This window comes from Molossus molossus, unplaced genomic scaffold, assembly GCF_014108415.1.
Source record: "Molossus molossus isolate mMolMol1 unplaced genomic scaffold, mMolMol1.p scaffold_m16_p_2, whole genome shotgun sequence".
In the NCBI taxonomy this organism is placed as follows: domain Eukaryota; kingdom Metazoa; phylum Chordata; class Mammalia; order Chiroptera; family Molossidae; genus Molossus; species Molossus molossus.
In genome coordinates this window covers 82565612-82573209 of record NW_023425355.1, presented here as the reverse complement: position 1 = coordinate 82573209, position 7598 = coordinate 82565612, and the positions used below count along the sequence as shown (strand labels likewise).

General features: G+C 44.3%; 1 pseudogene; it reads right to left on the bottom strand.

Moving 5' to 3' along the window:
• Positions 1 to 3688: 3688 nt before the first annotated feature.
• Positions 3689 to 6567, bottom strand: LOC118635365 (annotated as a pseudogene).
• Between the last annotated feature and the right edge of the window lie 1031 nt (positions 6568 to 7598).

Here is a 7598-nt window from a genome sequence, read left to right as displayed (position 1 = left end):
TTCCACACACTCTCTCTCCCCATCCTTGATGAGCTATCTCTCCTTTCAATTTATCCATCATTTCTTTTAGGGAAAACCTATGTGGTCTTATCACACTCATTGTAATCTGCATTTACTTTAACTCAAGCCTTTATTACAGTATATTATAATTGCTTTCTTACATGTCTGTCTTCTCCATTAAACTGAGCAAACTGAGAGCACAACCTTTGTCTCATTTGTCTTTGTATTTCAAGTGCTTAGCATAATGCCTTCATATAGTAGGATCACATAAATATTGACTACGTAAATAGTCACTTATGAGCTTGAGCTTGATTTTCCATGCTGAGGAGTAGGACCATCTTGCTCATAATGCTTAATACCTTTTACATAGTACAGCTTCATAGATACTATTCCTTGCTCCCTCTCTGTAAACTGAAGTCAAAGTGAGGAAGTTGCTTCTAAAGCTGTATCAAAAGATGGCAGCACAGTTGCTGTGATATCTGGAGGATACACTAGTCCACAAGGAAGAATATTTTTTCTTGGTGCCTAGAAAGTATGAGTTGTTTTCACCCTAATATGTAAAAAAAAACAACAACAAAAAAAAAACAAAAACAAAAACTAATGTGGTTAATAGCAACATAAAGCATGATCTTTGGTGTTTAAATTTTAGAAAGCCTTTTCTAAAAAATTGCACATTTTTTTTAAATATTGAGAGGAGTATCTACATTAGATCCAGGAATACAAAAATACTTGTGAAATCTGAGTGAGGTCTAGACTCAATGTTGGTGTCTTAGTTTTAACAATGTTCCATTGTATTATAAGATGTTAACAATAAAGGAAACTAGATAAGGAATATATGGGGAGTGCCTGCTATTTTTGCAACTTTTCTGTGAATCTAAAATTATTCCAATAACAGATTTTTTTTTAATGGGGAGAAGTTTCACAATAATGTGCATATACTTAAAAATGGTTAAAATGGTGAATTTTATGTTATGTGTATTTTACCACAATAAAAAAAAATATATACTGCCCAGGTGGTGTGGCTTAGTGCATTGAGCATTTTTCCATGGACTGAGAGGACCTGGTTTGATTTCTGATCAGGGCACATGCCAGGGTTGCAGGCTCGATCCCTGGCAGGGGGCACGCAGGAGGCAGCCGATCAGTGTATCTCTCTCATATTGATGTTTCTATCTCTCTCCCTTCCTCTCTCTCTCTTAAAAAAATAGTAATGGTACTAGCTAGCTATGGTGGAATAGAAGAATAGTAAAGAAAGTGAGATGTTTTTAAAACATTTTTTGGATATCTGCAACATTCCAGGCACTGTACTAAAAATAAAAGGTGTGTTTTTGTTTTTGTGTTTGTTTTATCTCCATCATTACTGATGAGTTCACCAAGGTTGCATGAATTTAGGTAATATCATATCTGGGCCCTACTTTATACAAGCTTTAATCCATACTTAAGAGAGAGAGGCCCTGTGTTGTGGCAGAAATTTGGTGAGCAGGAAGAGACAGATAGCAATGCACTCGGAGGATTAGAAAAGAACTGTTGAATGTGCACTGGTTCTGTCCCAGCAGAGTCACCTCCAAAGGCTTAGCCTCAAGCCCAGATTCCAGTCACCTTTTATATATGATAAGCCTCTGGGTATTTGGGAGCCTTCTAGTTCCACTGTACTTTAGGCATTGGCAGATGTAAGGGAATTACAATACAAAAGCCAAGGGTGGGATCACTGCACTGCCTAAAGGGCTGCACCTGGCTTGCCTTCTCACTCCCCTCTCTTGATTCTCAAGCTGGTCCTAGCAGACATAGAGAATATTCAGGACAGGTAGTTCCCTTAATGCTGTGTAAGTAAGAAGGGCTATGATCTCTCTGACTGCTTCCTGCTGAAATAGGGGTTTTGAAGGGGAGGGATGCAGCAACTAGAGTTCTTCACCGTCCAGAGAGTAGTTGGGGGTGCTTATCTGAAGCATCATTTGGAGATAAGCAAGAGGAAATGAAACAGCATGTTGAGAATACAAGGGCCAAACAGGATCACTATAAAAGCATTAAGAGAGGACCAGCTAATGGGAGTACCCAAGATACTCAGTATTCATTTCTTTAATTGATGGGCCATGTCTCTAACAATTTCTGACCAATTAACATAAAAGCAACATTTCTTGCTTAAGAAGAGATATATTCCTCTCTTTGCAGCAATTAGTAGGACTAAACCCCCCTTCTATTTTATCCTGTAAAGCTACTAAGGATACAGAGTGCAGTGCTGGAATCAGTCCAGCAAGTGATGACCCTCGATTCTACTGATGGAGTCCTCAGGTGTTGGCCTAGAACAATCAGCAGTTTTCAGTGCCCTCTTAAGGGTTACCTTCAGAGGATTGTTCTAGCTAGTGGTCACTCTCCAGGCAGGTTGGTTGTTATGTGGCAGGTGAGCTTCCTTCACTTAAGAGTGGTGGATCCAAGTATTCAGACCTGCAACCATGAAAGCTGTGGGAGTGCTTAGTGTAACTAAATAGGTCCCTATCCAGGTTGGTTTGAGGGGTTCCCTTTTCCAGTCTTTTATCCAGACTTGGGTCCCTGCTCTGTGGGGGTATACAGTTATTCCCAGAGAAATGGGTATTCTATTGGTTACCCACTTATGTACCTCAAGAATGGTTTTTCCTAGTTTTTGTAGTTGTTTTTAGATTTCCAAATTTTCCAGTTCTTTCATATCCCCTTTGAATTTAATCAGTAGGGGAGGTCTCCCATATAAGATTTCAAAAGGGGAGAACCCTGTCTTTGCCTGAGGGGTACAACATACTCACAGGAGAGCTAGGGGCAGTATATCGGTCTAAGGCAGGTTGGTTTCCTGACATAGTTTTGCCATGGCTTACTTAAGGGTCCAATTTATGCGTTCTACATTTCCTGAGCTCTGGGGAGGGTAGGCTATGTACAAATTCCACTGGATGCCTAGAGTTTTAGTTACCTACTATACTATTTCTGCTATGGAGGCTGGGCCATTGTCTGATTCTATAGTCAATGGCATTCCATATCTCGGGATGATGTCTCTCAGTAGAGCTTTGGTCATTTCTCTTGCCTTTTCTGTATGTGTGGGGTAAGCTTCAACCCAACCTGAGAAAGTACAGAATGAAAACCAGGAGATATTTATTTCCTCCACTGGGTCCTATTTCCAAGAAGTCTACCTTTAGATTTTCAAAGGGTGCTTGGCTACAGTGCTGGGTCCCAGCAGGCCCAGTGGGGCCTTGTCTGGCTTTGTTTTGAGCACAGAGGAGACAGCATTGGGAGACAGAGGCACAGAAGGATAGAAGTCAAGCAATCAGGTAGTATCAGCTTAAAAGGCTTCTGGGGCAGTTTTTCTCTAGATGGGTGAGTTCATGTTGTTGGAGGATTAACTGATGGGTTAATTGTTCTGGCATGTAGATTCTGTAATCTGGGAGAATCCACCATCCTTCCTTTGTTATATTCTCCCCATCCATTTGTGCCCATTCTTCTTCCTGGTCCATGTATTTTGGGGTTGCAGGTAGTTCTAAAGCCAGCATGATTTTTCATGGGGCTGTCTCTTCTCTTGCAGCTTGTTTAGCTTCAGTGTCTGCCCAATGTTTTTTTGGTTTTTTTTGACACTGAGTCTCTTCCTTTTTGGTGATGCTTGCAGTCAATGACTGCTACCTCTCTTGGTTCCCATACCACCTCCAACAACTTTAGGATTTCACCTTTTTTTTTTTCATTGCTTTTCCCCCTGTACTAAGGAGCTCTCTTTTCTTGTATATAACCTCATGTATATGTAGAGTGGCAAAGGCATAACATAGCACAAGTCAGTACATATGTTGGCCTGCTTATCCTTGCTGAGTTCTAATGCCCTCACCAGGGCCCATAGTTCTGTGTCATAGTCTTTGCCAGGAAAAGTCACAGACAGGTGCAGGAAAGCCTCTAGCTTATCTAAGAGAAAGTGCACATAGCCATTTTTTAGGAAGTCCATGATAAAGCAGGCACTTCAGGGAAACCAGGGCTCTTCGGGATCCACATGAGGCATCACAGGAGCCATGACATGATGAGAGGTGCTCCCAGGCCCGTTCAGACTGGCACATGGGGCACAGCTCTGAGCCAGGTCACACACAGTGCCCATGTTAGCCATACCCAGAGTGTCACAGGTAAAGACCCCACACAGGTCTTGATGAGTAAAATAGCAAAGTGATCTGGGTCTGAGTCCTCAGGGGTGTTGAGTCCTTGCTGTCAGACACAGAAGCTGTGCAGGGTCTGGGCAGTGCTGGGTTTCACCTCGGGCCCTTCCTCTCCTGGCCCTAGAACCACTAGCTGAGTCACCACCAAGCTGACAGTGTTGCAGATGCTCAGATGCTTGAAGGCCTTAGCTGTGGCCGCCATGATTGTGAGCAGGTAGCACTTCAGCCCTGTGCCATGAAATGCTGCCATCTTGCCATCTGCCACCACAAGGATCTCCATGAATCTATTCAGGGAAGCAAAGCACTTGGCTCTGCGGGGTTTTGGCCTGGGGTTCCAAGGAGGAGTCTTGATGCTGTGCATGGGGCCCTGACCACTGGTGGGGCTATTCTGGCATAGGATGTGAGCCCCAAGCCCCCCTGCAGAGTTAGGGGTGCCTCCCTTCTCCCAGTGCAGAGATGCCACCAACTCTGGATCTCTTTAGATAATGCCAGTGAAGTAGGTGCTCAGATCTGCCCCACCCAGCAGCTCAAGCACCTGGCTCAAGTACTGTCCTGTCAGCTCCTCAACCCACATGCCTGTGTCTTGCTCCAGATCTAGCAGCAATGTCTCTCAAAAGGCAGACAAATGGTACCAGAGCCTAGCAGGGATGTCCAAACCAGGCAGGACGCTACCACTGAGTTTCTGGGGAAACACAATCTCCTCCTTTTGGGTGGAGGGGGCCTGCCAGCCTGCTGCAACCAGGTCAATTTGCTTTGAAAGGTAAGCCACTGGTCTCTGCCAAGGCCCAGCTTTCTGGGTTAAGACTCCCAGAGACAACCAGAAGTTCTAAGGCTTGTGCCTCTATGAGCTTGGTAAATGCTTTCTCGATCAGGGCCCCAGACAAGGGGCGCCTATTCTTCTTCTTTCAGGACCTTATATGAGGGTTTTGCCATTTCTGAAAATACAGATATTCATATTTAATAGAACTCTGCTGCTCCCAGGAATTCTAGAATCTGTCCACAGAAAGTGGAAACAAGAATAGTGAAGACTGCCTGTTTCTTTTTGGCCCCTAATATTTGTTTTCCTTAGGTGGTCTTGAAACCTAAGTCTGGCCCATAGCAGCTGGGTGGAGCTGAAGTTCCTGGTTTTCCTCGCTGGCGGTTGTGGTGCTCATTTTTCTATCTCCTGCATGCCACACCTCCCCCCCCCCCCCGAGGATTGGGCATGTACTCTGACTGGGAATTTAACCAGGACCTATGAATCCATGGGACAACACTCAATCCATTGAGCCACACCACTTGGGCTGAGGGCAGGAAGGAAGCCAGCAGCAGCTGAAGCATCCTCATCAGCCCAGAGAAAGTCAGAGTAGGAATCAGCAAACAGGGTTGGGCTCCCCACTGCCAGCTTCCTGTCCAGCCCTTCCTGGGATGTGGGTCTGGCTGGGATGTGGTAGGGTGTTACTGGGCATCATGTCCTTCACACCCTGGCTTTGTGGAGAGCTCCTCTCTGCAGCCTGGGGCTCAGACTAGCCCAGGGTTAGAGGCAGAGTTTCAGAGGGGATGGGGACCTTCAGACAAGATGGAAAAACTTGCCCCTTGGCCTGGGAGAGAGGCTTATTGGCCCAGCTCCTGCAAATCTTCCTCTCCTGCATCTTTGTGTCTCCCTGCTTCTGTCTCCCACAGCTTCTCTGGCCTCTCTCTGTCCACCTCAAACTCTGACTTTGTGTGTCTCTCTTCTGCCCTTTCCTATCTCTGTGTCTGTGGGTCTCCCTGAAGGTTTCTCATCAGGTAAGGCCATTGTGTCCAGGCTTCTATGTCTAGATGTCCAGCTGGTGCCTGGGTCTGGAGCAACTTTCTGGCTTCTGTGTACAGTTGACCCAAGTGGGGCAATGAGTCTGGAAGACTTCTCCCCCCTCTTGCAGGGTCTCATCAAGGCCCATTCTCTGTAGAACCCTTGTCTCCTGCAGTGATAATTGAATTGCTGATGGGGGTTTTAGTCCCTGGGTTGCTGATGTAAGTCATCTTCCCACTGGCTCCAGTGACTCTGTCTCCTGCGGCTCAGTGGCCAGTTGTGGGGATGAGATGGATGGAGGTGGGCTTTTGAGCAGGTGAGGTTCCCCAACCTTAGGAACTTGGGTGTATGGTTGTGGCAGTGGAGGGGCCTCTTCTAAATCCCCTTATAATAAAGGAGGACACTTAATTTACCGTGAAGTCTTTCTTTCACTTTGTGTCAAGAGGACCTTACACTTTCCCTGACTAGTAACACAGAATTGGACCCAAGGAGGCCTGATTTAGGCTATTTCCAACCACTGGTCTATGTAGGAAAATTGGTTGGATAGCTGAAGTCTCCAGTGACTACCCTAAACACGCTCTGAACTGTGGGGACATCTGCTGCAGTCCAGCTGCAGCAGGATCCGGGAGGTCCCGAAGGTGGGTAAGGCATTGACGCCAGGAGACAGATGACTACAAGACTCAGAGGCAGTGTGACACTGTTCTGATTTATTGTAATTTTCTTTATGATTATATATTTTCTTTTTTGGCATAGGTTAAGCATTTGCAGTTACAGAAGCAGAAAGTTAAGTATCATAGTTCCAGGAGGTTAGTTTCAATTAGACAAAGGAAAGGAACAAAATGATAGATAGACTTATTTTTGTAACAGCAAAATATTGGCACCCAGCTATGATTTTTTGATTCTTTGTCTAAGGTTATTGATTAACTATATTCTAACCCCTATTTCTTTTCTCTATTTCTAGATCAGCTATGTTTTGTTTAAGATCTCCAAGGAGATAACGGCAACATTTCTTATAATATCTATTCAATTGAAATAGAATAGAACATTCCTGTATTTTGGACCGTAGACACCAGGAAGGACCTTGGCATGTTAACTGTTTCATGAAAGGCAAGCTAGTGTAAGGGACATGTAGTCCATCTTTGTTAACTATTCTTAATCTATTTTCATTGTATATTCCTGTAAAGGTCAAGGGAGGGTCAGAAAGTATTTTGTGAAATACTTTTATCTGGGGAGGAGGCACAGGAGTATAGGATACCTCTATTAGTTCTACCTGTTGCTATTCATCTATGACTTGTTTATTAGAGACTTTCAGGGGAAATATTTTACCTAATTAAATTAGTAAATTGTTAAGACATTCCGGTCATGCAGTGGTGACTGTTTCAGGGGAAGCTGGCATTTCTTCAGAATTTAATTGAAATGGCAAGATTTCAAACATTTTGTTTGTTATCCCCAGGTTAGTCATCAGGTAAATCAGAATAACAATTTTTAGTATAATTTCCGTAATATCAATTAGTCCCACTCCCATGCCACATCCTCTTCCTAGAAGATGCATTCCTTGAAGCTTTCCCCTCCATGTCCAGACCTTGTCAGAAAACATGGTTAGAAGAGGACATGGCAGACATCAAAGGTGCCTGCAGAGGGCCAGTTCATACCAAAGGTGGGCCATTCTAATTCACAGAGGG